At 42.5% G+C, this 22,217-nt stretch overlaps 1 long non-coding RNA gene across 2 annotated transcripts in view; it reads right to left on the bottom strand.

Moving 5' to 3' along the window:
* The window catches only part of LOC105032284 (uncharacterized), a 39,173-nt gene extending 18,046 nt beyond the window's left edge, over nucleotides 1-21,127 (bottom strand). The window contains exons 1-2 of one of the 2 annotated variants that reach the window (XR_012138576.1): nucleotides 20,606-21,064; nucleotides 271-407 (exon numbers count right to left, since the gene is read on the bottom strand). This is a non-coding gene — a long non-coding RNA (uncharacterized lncRNA). Of the gene's footprint in view, nucleotides 1-122; nucleotides 408-20,605 lie in introns of those variants that run through there. The other variant, XR_829780.4, reaches the window with a different exon arrangement.
* Between the last annotated feature and the right edge of the window lie 1,090 nt (nucleotides 21,128-22,217).

The following is a 22,217-nucleotide window of genomic DNA, read 5'->3' as shown; positions in this document are numbered from 1 at the left end:
GGGAGCCAATCCACGTCCAGCCAATTTATAACCTGCCTTGGTGAAATTCAAGCAGTCGAGCTTGCAAAGGCCTATTAGATTCTCAGCAAAAGAGCAAGACTATTTTCACAAAACAATTCTCATGGGAATAATGTTTTTTTCCTTTAGAAAAATAATTATTGGATCAAGATCAGTGTGGATGGTAACAACATCACAACAGCACAATAAAGTAGGTTATTGATTGTTTAGAGGTAAGTCTGAAAATGCCATATATAAAATTTTGTGCATTACCAAATTAATATGTGTCATGTCTCATACACCAGGTCAATGATGTGATACGGCTGCATGAATCCTAGAGATCATATAACATCGATAAGATGACACCATAGCTTGAACTCCACGATATAACCCATCTGAAACTATGTGTTCTGTAACTCCAAGAAAGAAAAAAATGGCGTGAGCTTTATAGTCTAGCAAGTATGAACATGAAACATCTTTAGAGGTAATATTTAGCTGACAAGAAAATAGTAAGATTCATATATTAATAATTTGAATAATACTTAGTATAACAATATGTATACTATATAATACATATATATAAGCCATGCCAATATACACTTTGAGTCTAATCAGCTAACTACTCAGTTGCATACAAATCACCGTACATAAATCTTGAGATATACGTATCACTTATATATTATCCAAATAATAATTTGATTAAAAAATATTCATGTAAAATTATTTTTTATTATTTGATTAATATAGTTGGATTTATCATTCCGATATTGGACTAGGCTCACTCATGCTCCAACTCATGCTAGGCCAAATACATACCATATTTCCACCTGTGGTCGGCAGCCACATCTCAGCCTGTAACTAAAATCATAAATACCATATTTCACACATTCCTGTTTATCCAAATATCTTTCAATTAAATATATATAGTTCATCATTTTGATTTGAGTTCAGCACTGGACTAATCACAATCATGCTCCAGCCCATGGTAGATTAAACAAATATCATGCTTTCATCTATGGTCGGCAATCATAAAACATATCTTTCCACAGTTGATATGCTATGTTTCACACATAACCAACTCATGCGCATTCTCCCATTTTTTCTACTCTTATAGTTATGAAAATTTATATTTGTTATTCCAGTATTGGACTAATTACGGTTATTCTCCAACCTAAGATAAGCCAAACACAATACCGTACTTCAACCCAAGACTGACTCAGCAAGCATACTATGTTTCTTGTATGACTAATCAGTCCAACCATGCCAATTTATATTATTAAAGTCATAATCTCATTTTTTGGTATTAGATTAGTCACAGTTATGCTCCAGCTTACGACGGATCAAAAATAATGTTACATCCCAACCGAGGCTAACCCAGTATACTCACCATGTTTCTTGCATGATCGAATAATCCAGATGCCACCCATAACTCATCAATTATGTTAAACCATATTTTTTTTCTTATTCAACATAATATCTATTATTAAACACTAACTAATAATTATGAACCATGCAACATCAATTCATCAACACATAATATACAAGTTGGTATATAAATAAAACACACATTCATGCAAGTATAGTTATAAATAAAATTTTTTATAATCATGTAGATGATTGTATTAGAGAATCCTTATCTCTATTGGTGATTGACTCAAACACCATGAACATTGACCCCACTTATTGGCCTACAAACTCGGGGGCAAAATGTTAGGCTCAACACTATATCTTGCCCTAGCAATTATCACCTATAGAGCCAGTCCAAACCATCAAATCAATTATAAACATTTAGGATCTTTAGTAAAAAAATATAGAAATTTAGATAAGTAGTTGCAGATATTTGCCCAGGATCCCTGATCACTCAACGCGATTTGAGAACTCCCTCCTAAGATCAATCATGATCTGGGTTTACCTAGGTATCTGGATCATCCACTAGTCCAGAAGGCATTTAGAGCGAGAACCAATGGAGAGAGAAAGTATAGAATAGAGAGGTGTAAAGGAGAGAAAAAGAGAAAAAAATAATTTTCTCTCTCTCCCTTTCTCGTTTTCTCTTTCTTTGTGTAGAACAGTAGAAGGGAGGGGATTTCTAGGTCGACCACTTCATAGCGGTGACTCTGGCAAGTAGCGACCCCTTGGCACCAATGACGGTGGCTCCAACCTATGGCAGTTTGAGCATGGCCATGTCCAATGATGGCAGCTAGCTCGGTAGAAGGATAGAAGAAGACAAGAATAGGAGAAGCCTTGTTCATGGAATCCAGTTACTACCCACCTATAACAATACCCACAAAACTCAAAAGAAAAAGAGAAAGGATAGGGTTTACTGGCCATCCCTCATCTCGGTCGAAGTACTTGGTCCTTTTTCCTAATGAGAAAGGTGGTGGCTCATCAAAAATACTCAATAAAAAGCCCAAAAAATCACATTGATTTTGCTATCGATTTGATCGAGGATGAGGGGCAATGCCTAAAGGGAAGATGTTTATAAAGAAAATCCAAGGGTATCGCCATAATTAATTCGATGAGACCTAGAATTTTTCTTCCATTAGACTTGGGGGAGTAGGGGAGTCCACATTACGAGCTGATGGGAATCCTCTTTTACCTCATGAGCCGATGGGAGTCCGCCTCGTCCACCTCGTATGTTTTTTTCCTTTTTCTTTGGTCTGGTTTAAAAATCATGTAGAAGAAAAAAATATATTCTAAGTAGTCTAAGAACCAGATCCTTATATTCAAATTTCATCCTCGAAATTAGCATACCATAAAGTCCAACTTTAAATGTGTACAATTCTTATCTTATCCTCAAGCTACTAAATAACCTTCTTTACTAAGAAAAAAAATTCAAGTCCTTTATCATTGCCCATTCACTTAAATGACCATACTTTTGCTGTGCACTTTGATTTAAACCCACCAAAATTTTTATAACCTATAAGATAATTTTAGAATTAATAAAATCATAAATTTATCAACCCCTCAAATTAAAATCAAAAACCAAACCTTATGAATCAGTTCTACCAAAATCCTTAATCATAACCCTAAGTTTCGATATCACTTATGTCATGTCCTAGTTACTTATGTCATAGTGCCAAGTGATCATAACTTAAGCTCTAATATCACTCTGTCATACCTTAAACCCTATACACAAGGCCAATTATTGACATGGCTGCATGAACCCTAGAGTTCATACAAAGCCTATAAGATGACTCTATCACTTGAACTCTACAATCAAACCCATCTATAACTATATATCTTTGAATTTTGAAAATGAAAAAAGAGGGTGCGAGCTTAACAACCCAGTAAGAATCTTCCACACTCACATTAGCATAAACATGAAACATCTTTGGAGGTAATATTTAGCCGATAAGAAAATAATAAGATTTATATATCAATAATTTGAAAAATGCTCAATATAACAATATATATGCTATATATATATATATATATATATATATATATATATATATATATATAAAAGCCATGCCAACATACATATCAAGTCTAATCATATATCAACTCAGTTGCAAATATATCATGACACAGAAATCTTGAGATATGTGTCACTTATGTATTATCTAAGTAACAATTCAATTAATAATATTTTAATAAAATTATTTTTTATTATTTGATTAACATAGTTGGATTCATGACCACATTATCATTCTAGCACTATACTAGATCCACTCATGCTACAGTCTATGGCAGATCAAACATACACCACATTTTCATCCATGGCCAGCAACCACATCTTAGCCTATAGTTGATAGCACAAATTCCATATTTCATATATGTCGACTAGTCCAAATATCCTTCAATTAGATAGTTTATCATCTTGATTTGATTTTGGTACTAGATTAGTTACTACCATGCTCCAGTCCATGACAGAATAAATACACACTAAGCTTCCACCTATGGCCAGTAATCACAAATCATATCTCAATCCATGACTGATATACCATGTTTTACATTTGGCCGATTAGTCCACATACTCCTTCTTTTTCTACTTTTATAGTTATATAAATTTATGTTTGTTTTTCCAGCATTGGACTAATGATAGCCATACTTTAACCCGTGATAGGCTAAATACAACACTGTACCCCAACAGAAGGCTAATCTAGCACACACTATTTTCTTGTATGTCCAATGAGTCCAAACACTACCATGCCCATCCATATTATTAAAGTTATAATCTGATTTTTGGATTATATTAGTCACAATCATGCTCTAATCAATGATAGGCTATAAATAATGCTGCACCCCAGCTCGAGGTTGATCCAGTATACTCATCATATGTTTGTATGATCGACTAATCCAGATGCCACCCACAACCCATCAATTATGTTAAATCATAATTTTTTTTATTCAACAAATTTCTATTATTAAGAACCAAATAATTGTGAATCATGCAACATCAATTCATCAACACATGGTATACAAGTCGGTATATAACTAAAATACATAATCATGCATGTATAGTTCTAAATAAAATTTTTCATGATCATGTAGATGATTGTATTAGAGATCCCTTATCTATATCAATGATTGACTCAACCACCACAAACATCGACCCTACTCCTCGGCCTATGAACTTGGGGGCAAAGTGTTCACTCAACACCATCTTGCCCTGGCAATTGCTCACCTATATAGCCAGTTCGTTCCATCCAATCAATTATAAACATCCAAGGTCCTTAGTGAAAAATTATAGAAATTTAGGTAAATGTGACGTGGGATGAGAATGAAAAATCTAGATATAAGATGCATGCAATCCTAATAATCAGATCAGTAAGAAGAATTATCAAAAGCAATGAAAATCTAAATGTAGCACAGAAACTATAATGAGTGTAGAAATCATGCAGAAGTTATTTTGCCAAGATTAGAAGTAAATCAGGAAAGAAAACTTGGCATGCACCATTATAGATTTATTCTGATTGGACTGGAGGTCATTAAAGAACTATCCCATTTAGGTCAAGGCTCTACTCCTAATTATTCCTAGGTAGATCAAACAAAGTAGGCTCTTGAGTAGCCAATAATGATATGGAGGAACTATCTTGAGGAAAAACCTCATCTAGCATGAAATCTTGCGTGATCTTGAGAAGAAGACCAATCCGATAGGAGTTGAAGAGCACCGTAGGGGTTCGACATCAAAGGAGATCGCCTTGCCCTTAGATCTGAATCGCAAACTCATAGAGAGAATCTGATTGCTCCAGTTCTATTCAACCTTCAAGGAGAGAGCATTAAGGTATGAATCTGGTTGTGAGTGGTAAGGAGTGGATTATTGTTGATTAGGAAGATTTGGATAGTAGATTAGGAGATAGAGGATACGAGAGAAGAGGTAGGAGAGGGAGGGAGGAAGAAGGAGAAGGAAGAAACAGACAGAAGGGAGAGAGACGCACCAAAGAGTTTGAGAAAAATTTTTTTCTTATTCCAAAATATGCTACTACAACTATATGATCGATGAAAATAAAAAGAGGGAGGATGCCCTTAACAAAGGAAGAAATCGCAGCCAACTCTTTCCTTGCATGTGTGAAATCATGATAGAAAAGGAAGAAGCGGAGGAAAATTGCACCCAACCCTTTTCTAGCGTGCGTGAAATCACTATAGAAAAGGAAGAGATGGCACTTTGGGCAAATCCCATACTAATATCCTAATTATTTAAAATTCAAATTTCTTACTTGAATTTCAAATAATCCAAGCTTAGCTTAGTCAAGTAGATTGGCCCACACAAGACTCACAGGACTCGAACTCACAGGACTCAAATACACCAGACTCAACTTACATGACTCATGACTCAAAACAACTTAGTCGATGATCAAACCAAATACATAAGATCAAACCAAGTGCATAACAATCAAACCAAATACAAATAGATGCTCTCTTGATGAAGGTGATGGCCACGATTTATCATGATGAAGGTGACAATTATGATCTGTTGGTCCTCCATTGGTGAAGGGGATGGCTATGATCTTTCTGATGAAGGCAGTATCCTCACTAATTTTTTTAGGTGGGGAAGAACTCGACCCTGTTGAGTCTGGATTTACTTGGCCTAGTAGTACTCAAGTAGCTCTGGATCGATCCTTTATAGCTCCTCCCGAGTAATCTATGAATCTTCTGACTCGGGCCTTCCTCACCATCGAACCAGGTAGCGACGGTAGTCTTATCTCCTGGTGAACACAGTCTACTCATCTAGAATGCATTTGATCGAGTCATGCTTTTTATTCACTTTGGCTTGGGGATACTCAGATGGTGGTTCACTCTCAAAAGAAGGTACAGGCTCAAAAGGGTCATTGGGTATTTTTATTGGTTCTTTGTATGCTATCAGAATAGAAATATTAAAAGTAGAGCCAAAATCATAATCAGCGGGTAGGTCAATAATGTATGCATTCGAACCAACCTTTTTTAAAACTTTGAAGGGCCCTGCTCCACAAGCATGTAACTTCCTAACAATCCCTGGGGAAACCATTCTGGTCTAATCCTAATCATGACGTAATCACCCTCAGCAAATTCCTTAACTCATCTGTGTGAATCTGCCAGTTGTTTATACTTTTGATTACTTATGTTAATTTTCTCGTCGATCTGTTTATGCAAACTCCTAATATGCTCGATAAAGAAAGATGCTGACTCAGACACTCTAGCATAAACTGGCAATGGGATCAAGTCTACAAGTTTTTGGGGATGGTAGCCATGCACAACCTCGAATGGACTCATGCCTATAGATCTATTTACCGAACTATTGTATGCAAATTCAGCTCAAGGTAAAAATAAATCCCAGTTCCCAACATGCTCCCCAACTAAACCCCTCAATAGGTTTCCTAAACTCCTATTTACAACCTCAGTTTGGGGGTGGTATGCAGTAGAAAAATTTAATTTGATTCCCAACATATGCCAAAAAGTTTTTCAGAAATAACTTACAAATTTCACATCCCTATATGAGATAATAATTTTAGGCAAACCATGTAACCTCACAATCTCATCTAGATACAATCAGGTAACTCAAGAGGCATCTGACATTTTGGGGCACAATAAGAAATGGGCCATCTTAGAAAATCGGTCTACTACCATACATATCGAATCATTCTTTTTTAAGGAGTTCTTCTACTTGACATTTTAGCTCTACATGCTTTATGGATTAAGGAGACAATGAGGTAGATTGGGTAAGGAAGCTCCTGGAACAAGATCTACTACACGTTGGATATTCCTTATGGGAGGCAAGTGATCTAGGAGATCATCAGAGAAAACATCTTTGAAGCTTTCAAGGAGGTTTGCTATCTCTTGAGGGTGATGACTTATGTCCTTCGTGCTAACTTTCTTAATAGCTAGAATCCAAATAGAAGAGTTTTCTTTCAAATCTTTTTCAAACTTTTTTGTACTAATTAAATGTAAGCTCTTGTTTTGCTTTTCTTCTTTGGACTCTAAAGGGCCATTCTTCTTTACATTCCTAGAGAGTGAAGGGTATATCGTAATTTTCTTTCTTTTGTTCATGAATGTACATAAGTTGGATCGATCATGAAGTATTGCATTCTGATCGAACAATCAGGATCTGCCTAGGATTATACTTCCTACATTCATGGGCATAACATCACACCACATATTTTTCTAATAAGACTGAAATTTTATGGCGACCAAGCAACGGTGCCTAACTGGGATGGATGATACGTCCATCCAGGTGACCTTGCATGGGTTCGGGTGATCAACTAGCGTCAGGCCAAGTTTTGACACCGCATCATTTGAAATAGCATTGATGCAGCTATCACTATCAATGATGATCTTGCACACTTTATTTTTCTGATCTATGAAGGAGTAGAAAATAATAGTCCTATGCCAATCTTCACATTCTTTTGGTTGGACCAAAACACATCTTACTCCACCCATTCTCTCTTCAGGTTTAATAGTACTGGGTTTCTCATAAGCTTCAGCTAACTCAGTCTTTGCTATGTATACTTCTTCAACTTTTAGAAAGTTTTTGTGGTTCTCTTCTTTGGGCTCTCCAATGTGTAGAGCTCAAGATGGGCACTGACTAGAAATATGACCTAATCTGTTGTACTTGAAGCATTGGATTTTTGAATTATCTCCTCTCGGGTTCTCTCCAAAGGCTACTTTGTCTTTATCATCCTTTCTCAGTGGAGGACCAATAGGTGGAGAATGATTGGTTGGACTCTGATTATAGTCGGGTTTAGGGGTCTAATTAAAGCTAGGTCTAGGGCCAAGAATACTAGGCTTATATGACTTAAGTTGTTGGGTGATCGGCAACCTTTGAAATCTCTCATAATTCTATGCTAATTGATAAGCTTATTCTAAGCTAAAGACCTCATGCATGAACAGTTCTCTCTGTATGTCATCCCTTAAACTAGTCCTAAATCATGACAAGGTGACAGATGGGTCATCACTAACACCACATCGCATAAGGTATTCATCGAATTTGATGATATACTCAGTAACAGACTTGCTACCCTGTATCAACTTTTGCCATTGGTCCAGGAGATGCTGCTGATAGGAGGTAGGAACATATTTTTTATGAAATCTATCTTTCATTTCATCCCAAGTACTTATGAGCTTCTATCTCCTATGCATGGCTAATCGCTCCACATTATGCTAATATAATTTGGCTTGACCCAGAAGTCTTATTTTGACGAATCCAATTTTTCTCTCTTTAAATATATCGTACCATTCAAAATAATGATTCATATCTGCCTCCCAGTCAAGGTACTCCTTGGGGTCTAAATAGTCTATAAAGCTTGGGGCTTTGACCTTAACACTCTCCAAAGTATTCTCTCATCCTGGTCATTATGATCGTGATGGGATCGGATCACTTGATTGTGACCTCTATCAAAATCAGGATGGTCACATCGTTCTCTAGGATAGTCATCTAGGAGAGGGACATTCTTAATACGTTCTTTTATGTCATTCATCCTTTCTTCTTTTAGGATTCCTACTCTCGCATTCAAATCCTGGACTGAACCACCTATGGCATTAACCTCTCAGTAATATCTTTAAAGACTGCGGTAAAATCAAAATCCATTCCATAACTTGACTCTAGGTTTTCTAGGTGATACCTAACTCCGGACCTAGTAGACATGCAGTACAACCGACTCTAGAAATTTTTTAGACCTAAAAGCTCAAATTATATGAATCGATGGAAGCACAAGTAGACCAATAGTCGAATCCTAGGGCTGGCCAAATAAGAGGTAGAATTTATGAAAGGCTCCCCTCACTCTCATGAGGACCTAATTAGAGAACCACAATTCGCTTAGGCATTGCCTTATACCTCTTGCCTTAGACACCAGCTTATGGAGTCAATTGTAGACCAAACTCGCACTAAGACTCATTGTAGCAATTGAACTTGACTTGTTTTGACCATATTCTTTTAATGACTAATCAATTTAAGCTTAGGCATGGGTCAATGCATATGAGGTTTGTTGGTGCAGAATTCCGCCGACGTCAGAGAAGCTGGAGTCGAGGGGGTCACGTCCGCCGTCGGGACCTGCAAGGAAAGTCTAAACCAGAGTTGGGGGTGCTCCGACAAGACCCTCCGATGCTCAAGTCAGTACTCTGTCTCAACAGAAATCGAGTGCTCGAATGAGAATTTCAGCAAAGTTTCGAGATAGAATTTTGAGCTTAGAGAAGAACGTATCTAGGGGTCCCTTTTTATAGACGGAGAGCGTAACTGATTGACAGCGACATCTGTAACCGCCTGGTAGTGGGCCATTCGGGGCCACGCGGAGTTTGTTACGGAGAGTAGTGGCGTCAGAGGGCCGTTCAGGGCCACGTGGAGTTTGTTATGGAGAGTGGAGTGGTGTTCGTTGTCGTGACTTGCCAGAGAGTGGTGGAGCCGTGTAGAATCCGTTACAGAAAGTGGAGCAGGATAGTGACCATTGTCGTGACTTGCCAGAGAGTTCAGGCCTGTCGGCTGAAGCTCGGCTAGGACGTCTGATAGAGCGGAATGGCTCTCTGTCTCATTAACCCAGGAGAAGCTCGGATGTTTTCAAGGTTGCTGATGAGTCTATTGTTGTTGGGTGCCTTGGGCGCTGATGCTGCAGACAGAAGTCATCTACTGTAGAAGCTCGGATGGGGACTTTCTGTTAGAGAAGTCTGATTTCATAAGGAATCTGATAGAGGATCGACCGACAGTGGAGTTCGGATGGCGTTGTGGAGGTTTATCTGCTGGAGGAGACCGAATGGATCTGTAGAAGGTCGGCTGGTGCTATCAAAGGTTGATGGCCAGAGAGGTATGGAAGACACTAGAGACAGTCAGTCACTGTAGAAATTCAGTTGCTGGAGCACGTCCGTTGTAGAAGTTCGCCCAAAATCCAACCGCTGTAGAAGTTTGGACGGAGTCCGGTTCTTGTAGGAATCTGGAAGGAGACCGCTTACCGTAGAAGCTCGGATGGAGATCGATTGTCGTAGAAGTTCAGAGTAGACCGTTTACTGTAGAAGTCCCACCACTGGAGAAGCTCGATCCTTGATGAAGTCCGGAAGAGGTTCAGAGTAGAAATCCTGCTGGTGGAGCCTATTCATTGTAGAAGCTCGTCGATGATCCACCCACTGTAGAAGTTCGGACGGAGCCTAGCCCTGGTAGGAGTTCGGATGAAGTCCACCTGCAATAGAAGTTCGGGGTAGAGATCCAGCTTTTGTAAGAATTTGTCTGGAATCCATCCGTTGTAGAAGTTCGGACGGAGCCCGACCCTTGTAGGAGTTCGGATGAAATTTGAAAGGTGGTCAACCACCGTAAAAACTTGGATGGAGTCTGGTTACTGTAGAAGTCTGAAAGAAGTTCAGAGTAAAGTCATTCATGGCCGGAAGAAGTCTGGAAGAGATTCGGAGAATAATCGATCACTGTAGAAAATCAGCTGATAGTGAAGCCCAGAGAGCATTTGGAGCAGTCTGGTAGATGAATGGGGGAGCTCATTATTGGAGAAGTCCGGATGGTATTATGGAAGCTCGGACGGTCGAGGGAGTTCGGAAAGACGTCATACAAAGTCGGAAGCTGGAAGAGCCCTAGAAGGGTTGGCCTTTTATAAACTTCGGTTGGGGTTATTTTATACCCAACACCAGTCCCCCTACTTTTGAGTTCGGGTTTCGAATGAAGGAAGTATAGAAAAATTTTCACAGTCGAAGTTGCCTCCCTCGATTTTTGTACCTGATTGTTTCTAGATATTTTGGCGTTTGGCACGCTGGTGCTGGAGCCTTTTCAAATCAAGGCGATCTGAAAAGATTTTTTTGAGATTTTCACTGGAGCGTTGCTCAAGGTACGATGCAATAATAGTTCTGTCAGCTGTTGGCCACTTTCAGTTGCCTGCCATGGTGAGTGGGCCATGCGGCGGTTATAGATCGGCTAGAGGAGATCCGTGATCATTATTCTATCGGACCTCGTCGCCTATTTAAACCTGCCTCCCTCCTTCAGGGGTTTCACTTTGCTTGAAAGTTTTCTCAGTCCCTCCTTCTTCCTGAGAGTTCCATTCTTCCTCAGCATCCTTTTCGACCTTAGGCATTCTTCGAGTCGTCCCCATCTCTGCATCTCTGCATCCTTCGGACCAGCCTAGGTTAGTTCCAGAACTCCCCTTTTTGTTTTTTCTCTTGCTGTTCTTCTTTCATTTTTCTTCTGTTACATTCCACCTATTCGGTTTTTCACGAACATCCTGTTTCTTATTTTTCCCAATTTTTTCGGGATTTTTAGGATTTTTGCTCGATCCAAAATATCCTTCAGCACTTCCTCCTCTAGCAGTTCTAGGAGTTTGTCCGTCCCAGCTCCCCAAAATCTTAATTCTGTAGATGAACCTCGTCCGATCTTTGTACCAGATATCATCCCCAGCTCTCTGACTTTGGAGGAACTCTCACTGATTAGGATTCAGTACGGAGTTCTTTCGGAGTACGAGCTGGAGCTTCCCGGGCTGACTGGCCGGGCTAGCGCTCCTCCCCCTGGCTGCTTCTGTTTATACCAAGAAGCTTTCCGCATCGGGCTTCGACTTTCACTTCCACCTTTTGTTATTGCTCTCTTCTGCTTCTTAAATATTTCTTTAGTTTTTGTTAAGCCGAACTCCTTTAGGTTTCTGATAGGATTTCTTTCTCTTTGTAGTTTAGCTGAAGTTCGGCCTAACTCTTTCTTTGTTTAGGAATTTCTACACCTTCAAGCGTCATCCCTCGGCAAAGGACTGGTGGTACTTCTCCCCTCAGTTCGGTAGAAAGGGGTTGCTGAAAGGTGCCCCCTCTTCTATTCATAACTGGAAGGAGAGGTTCTTCTACGTCCGATGCCCGTCCTTGGAGCTGGGGTTGCCCCCTGGGGCTCCCTGAGGGATTCCATCCATCGGGCTTCTAGCTTGGGACAGGATGACCTTGAGGCCTCCAATAAACTCGAGGCTTATCCAGCCCCTCTTCTCTCCAACCTCTTGAAGGAATAACTCTTGTTTAACATCGGCCTAAGCCCTCTCAACCCTACCGGTATATATATATATATATATATATATATATATTTTTTTTTTTTTTTTTTTTTTTTTTTTTTTTGCTTCCTCTTTCTTCTTGTTCCTTTGTTAAGCTGTGTCGGTCCCCATCTACTGTTGATATGGATGCTGACGCAGCTCAAATACTAGCCCAGGGTCTCAAGACCCACAAAAGGAAAGGTGCAGCATCCTCGGGGGCGGCGAAGAGGGCAAGGGCAGAAGAGACCAGCTCGACCGCGCCCACCCAAGCGGCCATTGCCGTCTACTCTCCCTCTGACGTCAAGCTCGCAGTCCCCCAGGCCTCTTTAAGAAACCCCCCGACCGAGGTTCCTGCTCCAGAGGCCCGATCTGAGGAGGCACCGGGGGCTGAACGGAGAAGGAGAAAGAAGACATTGGCCCGCAAGAGCCATAGTAGCAGGGCCGCCATCGAGGAGGCCGATGGCTCTGAAGAAGATCCGGGAAAAAATTCCTTCAACAATAGGGATATAATAAAGAGATTGATCGACGAATGCATCCTGCCCGAGGTCGTCCACAGGACTGTTCACGTCAATCCTGAGCAGCGGGTCTGAGACTCTCTGGGGTCTTTTCTCGAGGTAGGTCAATTTACTTCTTTCTTCTTCTCGCCTCCTTGCTTAGCTTATTCCTCAGCTTTTATACTGACTCCCTGGCCGCTTTTGTAGATTGGACACCAGCTTATCGCCAACATCGAGGTGATGAACAATGCTAGGAAGGAGGCCGCCCAGGCGGAGGAAGGTCGTCTGGCCGAGGCCGCCCGCCTCAAGGAGAAGATCACTGAAGTCGCGAGTCTCCAAGAGGCACTGCAGAAGGAGGAACAGACCTCGGCAGACTTAAGGGCCATCCTGGAAGAGGAAAGAAAGAGAGCAGAGGTCGAGGTCTCCGAGTTGAAGGTGTAGATCCCGACCTTGGTTTCAGAGGCAACGGTTTGGGCAGTGGAGGAGTTCAAAACCTCCTCCGAGATGAGGGATCTGAAGGTCGAATTCGGCCAGGCTGCCTTCATCAAGGGCTTTGAGCTCTGCCAAGAGAAGGTGATCGAGAAATTTTTCGAGCTGGACCTCAGCTTTCTGGATGAGGCATCCGATGGAGAAGCTGGGCCTTCTGAGGCTACTGTCGGTCTTCCTCTAGCTGAAACTTCCTCGACTACCGTGGCTGCCGCGGTCGATCTTTCGAGGGCATCGAGCTCCTCCACTTCTGCCCCAAAGGTCTGAAACCTCTAAATTTGTATTCTTCTCTTTTTTTTTTGGCAACTTTTTTCGTTCTCTTGTACTTAAGAACAACTTAATCAATGAAATCGGGTTCTTCTTTACAGAGGGCTCCTCTCTTTTTACTCTGCATTCTTTTCCTTCTCTTTTGTTTTCTAGCACTGATTTGTGTTGTGGCACTCTTGTCTTCCAACGACAGTGCCCCGCCGAAGCTCTTCCCTTACCATGAGGGATTCCTCTGAAGTTGATGGTTCGGGACCTCAGAAGAGAAGTTCATCGTTTGACGAAGAAATCCAAGAAGCTGGATGACGAACTTCACTGACTGAGGAAGAGCCATTCGGAAGTCACTGCGGAGGCTGCTCACTTTCGGAACCTCTACAAGAAGGGCTTCATGGACTACACTCGGAGGAAGGCTTACTTCGTGAAGGAGCTTGAGGAACTCCGAAAATATGCCAGTGACTGATCTTGGACTCAGGCTTCCAAGATCAGCTCCCTTGAGGTCGAGCTGGCGGCTGCATGGGAGAAGATCGGCCAGTTGGAAGGGAGCTGATCTTGGCTCATAACTCAGGCCGACCGCGATCGAGACTGGTCGAAGAAATTCTCTGACCTTCAGAAGCAGCTGCAGGACGCCGAGGCAAACTACAACGCCTATCGAGTCGGCTGGTGCAGGCAAGTAGACGACTATCGAAGAAAGCTCAAGATGATGATCGATGAAGTTGTCCACCTTCAGAGGTAGTCATCTAAGAGAGTCCAGGCCATCTCTGCACAAGGCTCCGACGAGCTCCTCTCCTTGAGGGGGACCATGGAAGAACTGTCTGTAGCCCTTGGACAGGAGAAGGCCGAACTGCAGTGGCTGAAGATTCAGCTGGTCTACGAGCAGCAGGCGGTCAAGGATGTCGAGGCGGAGTCCGAAGTTCTGAGAAAGAGGCTTCGGGAGTTGGAGGGTGAGAGTCGGCGGTTCCATCAAATGTATCGGGAGATACTGTTAAGAAAGAAAGAACTGGAAGAAGAAGTCAAAAACTTAAAGCAATCCTCGATGATGGCTGGAACCGAGAGTTCGAAGTCTGAAGAAGCCGAGCTTTCTTAGAGCTTCTTTACCTCTTATTCTATGTATTCTTTCTTTTTCTTGTCATTTTTTTTTTAACCTTCAAAGGCTTCGTAATGTACACTTCACTAATGAAATGAAAAGAAAATTTTTCGTTACCTCATCCATTCTTGCATTAAGTTATCGTTTACCGAACTTCTTTTATCTTTTGTCTTGTTCAGTGTCGACGTCGTTTGAAGGTTTCTAGTCATCGTCGTATTGATTTGCCCCTTTTATTCATGACTGAAGGTCTTTTCGAGGCCACTCGAGTTTGATGCTTCCTCTCGGTGCTCGAGCTTGAGGTTTCGAACTTCTCGTTGCCTTGAGGAAGTTGATTTTCTCCCGTCAGTGTTGGGTTTCCTCTTGGAGACTAAGGGTTTCTGACAAGAGTCTCCTTCCTCGTTGAGACGAGGTTCCTTGTGTCTTTGGTGTAGTTTTTTTTCCCTTATTACTGACGTGGCTCATCGCTTCCCCTTTTCCTCTCCCTCTTTTTTTTTTCTGTGTTTGAGTGAGGATTTTCCCTCTGCTCTTAATGGGGTCGTAGGGGTGTAGAGGAGCCGTTGAGGAGGCTTTCCTCCTTATCTGATATTGAACGATCGGGTCTTCGTGTATGTCAGAATGAGGTTCTCCTCCTGTTTCCGACACAGTCGATTTCAGCTCATGTTAGGATGAGGTTCTCCTCCTGTTTCTAACAGGGCTGTAGGGGCACATAAGAGCCGTTGCAAGGGCCTCTCCCCCCATCCGATCTCTAAATAATCGGGCCTTCGACTTTGCTCATGTTAGGACGAGGTTCTCCTCTTGTTCCTAACATGGCTGTGGGGGCACATAAGGGCCGTTGCAAGGGCCTCTCCCCCCATCCAGTCTTTAAATAACCGGGCCTTCGACTTTTCTCATGTTAGGATGAGGTTCTCCTCCTATTCCTAACATGACTGTGGGGGCACATAAGGACCGTTGTAAGGGTCTCTCCTCCCATCCAGTCTCTAAATAACTGGGCCTTCGACTTTGCTTATGTTAGGACGAGGTTCTCTTCCTGTTCCTAACATGACTGTGGGGGCACATAAAGGCCGTTGTAAGGGCCTCTCCCCACATTCGATCTCTAAATAACATGGCCTTCGACTTTGCTCATGTTAGGATGAGGTTCTCCTCCTGTTCCTAACATGACTGTGTTTCAATTGTCTGAAGGAGCTACTCCCTGTCGTTACAGGCTCATGCCAAAAGAAAAGATATGCAAATATGAAAGAAACTTTTATTTAAGACAAAGTTATTGGTAATACATTCGTAGATTTTTCGAATCCCATAGTCGCAGAAGGCCTGCTCCCCATCGAGATCCTCCAGAGATGGAGTTGATGATCCTGATTGGAGGCCGATCTTCAGGCTGCTCCTCCCTCCTTGGTGGCTCTGGTTGTGGCAGGGCCCTCGGCCGATCTTTCCTACCTTCAGGCCGGCGTCGAATGAATCTGTTGAGCCGACCTCATCTGATGAGCTCCTCGATCTCGTCTCAGAGCTGAATGCACTCCTCCATGTCGTGGCCGTGGTCTCGATGATAGAGGCAGAACTTGTTAGGGTTGCACTTTTCGGGGTGTGTGCGCATCCTTTCCGGCCTCGACAGCTGCTCCCTGACCTCCATCAGCACTTGGGTTTTCGATGCATTGAGAGGGGCGTAGCTATGGAATCTTCCTAGGGGAGAGCCCCGCCGAACTTTGCGGTCTGGGCTTCTCTGCTTATGAGCCTGAGGAGGGGTCTAGACATGCTTGTGTCCGGAGAGAGTTTGAGAACATGGCCGAGCTTCACTCGACCCTTTTTCAACTGCGAGCTTATTGGAGTCGCCCGCCTGCCGCTCCTTCACAGCCTCCTCATCCTTCAGCTTGAAGGCTTCCTCTACCCGGGCATATCCTTTGGCTCGAGCCAGCAGATCAGTGAAGTCCCTGGGATTTTTCTTTTCCAGAGAGAACAGAAGATCGTTCTTTTGAAGATCGCTCTTTAGGGTGGTCATTGCAAACGATTGGTCCAAGTTTCGGACCTCCAATGCGGCGGCGTTAAAACGGTTGACGTAAGTTCGGATGGATTCTTCTTCCTTTTGCTTGATGTTGATAAGGGACTCCGAACCTCTCCGGAGATGTCGGCTGCTGACGAAATGAGCAACGAACTGGTGGCTTATCTAGTCAAAGGAGAAGATAGTACCCAGCTTCAGTGTCGAGTACCAATTTCTTGCTGCTCCCTTCAAGGTAGACTGGAAAGCTCGGCACAGGATGGCGTCTGGCATGTCATGGAGCAGTATCATTGTCCGGAAGGCCTCCAGATGGTCGATCGGATCTGAGGTCTCATCATAGCTCTCGAATTGGGAGAGCTTGAAGTTTGACAGAATTGGTTCCTGCATAATCATCTAAGAGAAAGGAGGGTCAGTGCAGATGTCTTCACCGTAAGCAGTGGGAGCACGACGGAGCTCTTCGATCCATCGATTCATCTCCTGAAATCTTTGATCCAGGAGGTTCTCTCAACTGCGAGTCTCGAGGGTCTTCTGGTGGAATGGAGGTAAGGACTCTCCGGGAGTGGAATCATGATCGGACGGAGGGCTCTCCGCCTTCTGCTTCCCCTTTTCGGAGAAGACAGGGCGACTAGCCCAAGTGGCCCATCCGATCACTGGATTCTGAAACTCCGACGATACTCTTTCCAGCCGCACTGATGCTTGCGGCTGCTGCGGTTGCTGCTGCATGGCCTGCATTGCTTCGGTGAGGCCCCTGACCTGCTGAACCAGCAAGTCGAACTGCTCCATGCCGACTGTCATTGCCGGAGGAGGAGGAGCCTGAAAAACTGGAGATGAGGTCAGAGCTTGCGGAGCTCACTGAGATCTAGCCGTGGAGGTCGTGGATCGCCTGGTGGATGCCTTTCGGGGAGGCATCAGGTGGAGATCTGGCAGGAGAAGGAGAAGAAGATGTCGGAGAAGATGACCAGAGATGGTCCCGTTGAGCACTCTTTTAAGAACAAGGGTACTGTGAAGACACAGACCCTCCTTCTAGCGTCAATTCTATTGGTGCAGAATTCCACCGACGTCGGAGAAGCTGGAGTCGAGGGGGTCACATCCGCCGTCGGGACCTATAAGGAAAGTCTAAACCAGAGTTGGGGGTGCTCCGACAAGACCCTCTAACGCTCAAGTCAGTACTCTGTCTCAATAGAAATGGAGTGCTCGAATGAAAATTTTAGCAGAGTTTCGAGATAGAATTTTGAGCTTAGAGAAGAACGTATCTGGGGGTCCCTTTTTATAGACGGAGAGCGTAACTGATTGATAGTGACGTCTGTAATCGCCTGGTAGTGGGCCGTTCAGGGCCACGCGGAGTTTGTTATGGAGAGTGGAGTGGTATCCGTTGTCGTAACTTACCAGAGAGTGGTGGAGCCACGTGGAATCCGTTACAGAAAGTGGAGCAGGGTAGTGGCCATTGTCGTGACTTGCCAAAGAGTTCAGGCATGTCGGCTGAAGCTCGACTGGGACGTCTGATGGAGTGGAATGGCTCTCTGTCTCAGCAATCTAGGAGAAGCTCGGATGTTTTTGAGGTTGCTAACGAGTCCACTGTTATCGGTTGCCTTGGGCGCTAATGCTACAGGCGGAAGTCATCTGCTGTAGAAGCTCAGACGGAGACTTTCTGTTGGAGAAGTCTGGTTTCATGAGGAATCCGACAAAGGATCGACCGACAGTGGAGTTCGGATGGCATTGTGGAGGTTTGTCCGTTGGAGGAGACCGGATGGATCTGTGGAAGGTCGGCTGGCGCTGTCGAAGGTTGATGGCCGGAGAGGTACGAAAGACACCAGAGACAACAGTCACTGTAGAAATCCGGCTGCTGGAGCATGTCCGTTGTAGAAGTTCGCCCGAAATCCAATTGTTGTAGAAGTTCGAACGGAGTCTGAATCCTGTAGGAGTCTGGAAGGAGGCCACTTACCGTAGAAGCCCAGATGGAGATCGGTTGTCGTAGAAGTTCGGAGTAGACCGTTTATTGTAGAAGTCCCGTCGTTGGAGAAGCTCGATCTTTGATGAAGTCCGGAAGAGGTTCGGAGTAGAAATCCTGCTGGTGGAGCTTGTTCGTTGTAGAAGCTCGTCGGTGATCCACCCACTGTAGAAGTTCGGACGGAGCCCAACCCTGGTAGGAGTTCGGATGAAGTCCACCTGCAATAGAAGTTTGGGGTAGAGATCTGACTTTTGTAAGAATTTGTCTAGAATCCATCTGTTGTAGAAGTTCGGACAGAGCCCGACCCTTGTAGGAGTTCGGATGAAATCCGGAAGATGGTTGACCGCCGTAGAAATTTGGATGGAGTCTGGTTACTGTAGAAGTCCGAAAGAAGTTCGGAGTAAAGTCATTCGTGGCCGGAAGAAGTCTGGAAGAGATTCGGAGAATAGTCGATGACTGTAGAAAATCAGCTGATAGTGAAGCCCAGAGAGCATTTGGAGCAGTCCGGTAGATGAATGGGGGAGCTCATTATTGGAGAAGTTCGGATGGTATTATGGAAGCTCGGACGGTCGAGGGAGTTCGGAAAGACGCCATACAAAGTCGGAAGCTGGAAGAGCCCTGGAAGGGTCGGCCTTTTACAAACTTTGGCTGGGGGTATTTTATACCCAACAAGGTTGGTGATTTTGGGCCTAGGAAAGGTTTTGAAATTCTTTCCTTATCTTATGATGGGAGTACCCTTAAGGTAGGTTACATATGCAATCAAAATACATACATTGATTTCAAAATGAAATAAAATATTACCAACCAAGTTATCAAATGGGAAAATGAAACTAAGTTACTAAAATTAAGAACTTCAAACAAACATAAAATGAAATTGACACTCTAATCAACCTTTAAGTGAGGGAATTTTTTTTTTAATGCAGGAAATTTTAGATTTCAGAAATTCTGTTTTGGATCGCAGGGCCCTCTGATTAAAGTTCTGCTATGGGGCTCTCAGAGGATAGCTCTCACAGATTTCAAATCAAGATAGGATTCCTTATTGACTAAGGATTCCAAAAAACCAAATCTCTGAATTTTTAGATGTTTCAATAGGTGGGAAACTCTATTTTTTCTTAGGTTGCACAAAAACAGGACAGGTCACAGAATTCTGCACCCTGACCTTCAATAACAGATAAATCTGGTACTAATCCTAGATCTATTTTTCAGATCTCCACTTGTGAAAATCTTTCTTATAAAATCTAGTTTCCAAATCAATAAATTTCATGAATTTCAGAATTCTATATATATAGAAATTTTAATTTTTTGCAAGGGTGCGCAAACATTTCCTGAACAGGTTTTCAGGTGCAGAAGTCAGGATGTGTAGGGTATTCCAGATGGATTTTTGGAAATCAAATGATTTCAGATTTCAATAAAATTTAAAACCTCACTTACCAATCAAGTCTAAAATCTACACAAAAATTTAAAAATTTTCTGAAGTCTCTAAAAATAAGAATCGTAGTTTCTCTGAGGACTGCACAGGGTACCTTCCTGCAGATTTTAATGCAGAAAAACTACCTAAATGCAAAACTCTAGCCCTAACCAAATCATGCTCTGAACCAAAACTGATGCAGGATGAGAATGGAAAATCTGGATATAAGATGCATGCAATCCTAATAATCAGATCAGTAAGAAGAATTATCAAAAGTAATTAAAATCTAAATGCAGCACAGAAACTACAATGAGTGCAGAAATCATGCAAAAGTTATTTTACCAGGATTAAAAGTAAACCAAGAAAGAAAACTCAGCATGCACCATCAGAGATTTATTCTGGTTGGACCAAAGGTTGTTAAAGAACTATCCCATTTAGGTCAGGGCTCTACTCCTAATTATTTTTAGGTAGATCAAACAAAGTAGGTTCTTAAGCGAACAATAATGACATAGAGAAACTATCTTGAGGGAAAACCTCACCTAGCATGAGATCTTGCACGATCTGAAGGAGAAGACCAATTCGGTAGGAGTTGAAGAGCACCATAGGGGTTTGACATCGAAGGAGATCACTTTGTCTTTAGATCTAGATCACAAACTCATAGAGAGAATCTGATTGCTCCAGTTCTATTCAACCTTTAAGGAGAGGGCATTAAGGTGTGACTTTGGTTATGGGTGGTAAGGAGTGGATTATTGTTGATTGAGAAGATATGGACAGCAAATTAGGAGATAGAGGATAGGGGAGAAGAGGTAGAGAAGGGAGGGAGGAAGAAGGAGGAGGAAGAAATGGATAGAAGAGAGAGAGACGCAACAAAGAGTTTGAGAAAATTTTTTTTCTTATTCCAAAATATGCTGCTACAACCACATGACCGATAGAAATAAAAAGGGAGGACGTCCTCAACAAAGAAAGAAATCGCATCCATCTCTTTTCTTGCATGCGTGAAATCACGATAGACAAGGAAGGGGCGGAGGAAAATCGTGCCCAGCCATTTTCTGGCATGCGTGAAATCACAATAGAAAAGGAAGGGGTGGCACTTTGGGCAAATCCCATACTAATATCCTAATTATTTGAAATTCAAATTTCTTACTTGAATTTTAAATAATCTAAGCTTAGCTTAGTCAAGTAGATTGGCCCATACAGCACTCACAGGACTCAAAATCACAGGACTCAAATACATCACACTCAACGTACATGACTCATGACTCAAAATAATTTAGTCGATGATCAAACCAAATACATAAGGTCAAACCAAGTGCATAGCAATCAAACCAAATACAAATAGATGCTCTCTTGATGAAGGTGATGGCCACGATCTATCATGATGAAGGTGACGACTATGATCTACTGGTGCTCTCTTAATGAAGGCGATGGCTATGATCTATTATGATGAAGGCGGTGACCTCACCAAAATGATTGTATGATATTAGCTTGGGACCTTTGATCACACAATGCAATCAGCGACCCCCCTCCAGGGGTCAACCATGATCTCGGTTTGCCTAGATATCTAGACCATCTACTAGTCTAGAAGACATGCTAGAGAGAGAATCAATGGAGAGAAATTATAGAAGAGAGCGAAAGTGTAGAGGAGAGAAAAAGAGAAGAAAAGATTTTGTTCTCTCTCTCTGCCCCCCTTTCTCATTTTCTCCTTCTTCTTTGTGTAGAAATAGGGGAAGGGAGGAGATTTCTAGGCTGACCACTCTATGACAGTAACCCTAGCAAGTGGTGACCCCTTGGCATATCGACGGCTAGCTCGATAGAATGATAGAAGAAGACAAGAATAGAGAAAGTCCTATTCACAAAATCCGGTCACTACCCACTGGCCACAACATCCATAGAACCCCAAAAAAAGAGAAACGAGAGCATTTAATGACCAAATCTCATCTCCTATGAAGTACTTGGTCCTCCTTCCTGATGAGAATGGTGGTGGCTCATTGGAAATGCTTGATGGAAAGCCAAGGAAATCCCATGGATTTTGTTGGTGATTTGATTGATGATAGGGGCAATGCCTAAAGGGAAGATGTGGCAATCTTTTTATAGGAAAAATCCTAGGGTGTCATCAAAATCTGATGAGCCCTAGAATTTTCCTTCCATTGG

This window comes from Elaeis guineensis, chromosome 1 (genome assembly GCF_000442705.2).
Source record: "Elaeis guineensis isolate ETL-2024a chromosome 1, EG11, whole genome shotgun sequence".
In the NCBI taxonomy this organism is placed as follows: Eukaryota; Viridiplantae; Streptophyta; class Magnoliopsida; order Arecales; family Arecaceae; genus Elaeis; species Elaeis guineensis.
This window is presented reverse-complemented; position numbering and strand designations above follow the sequence as displayed.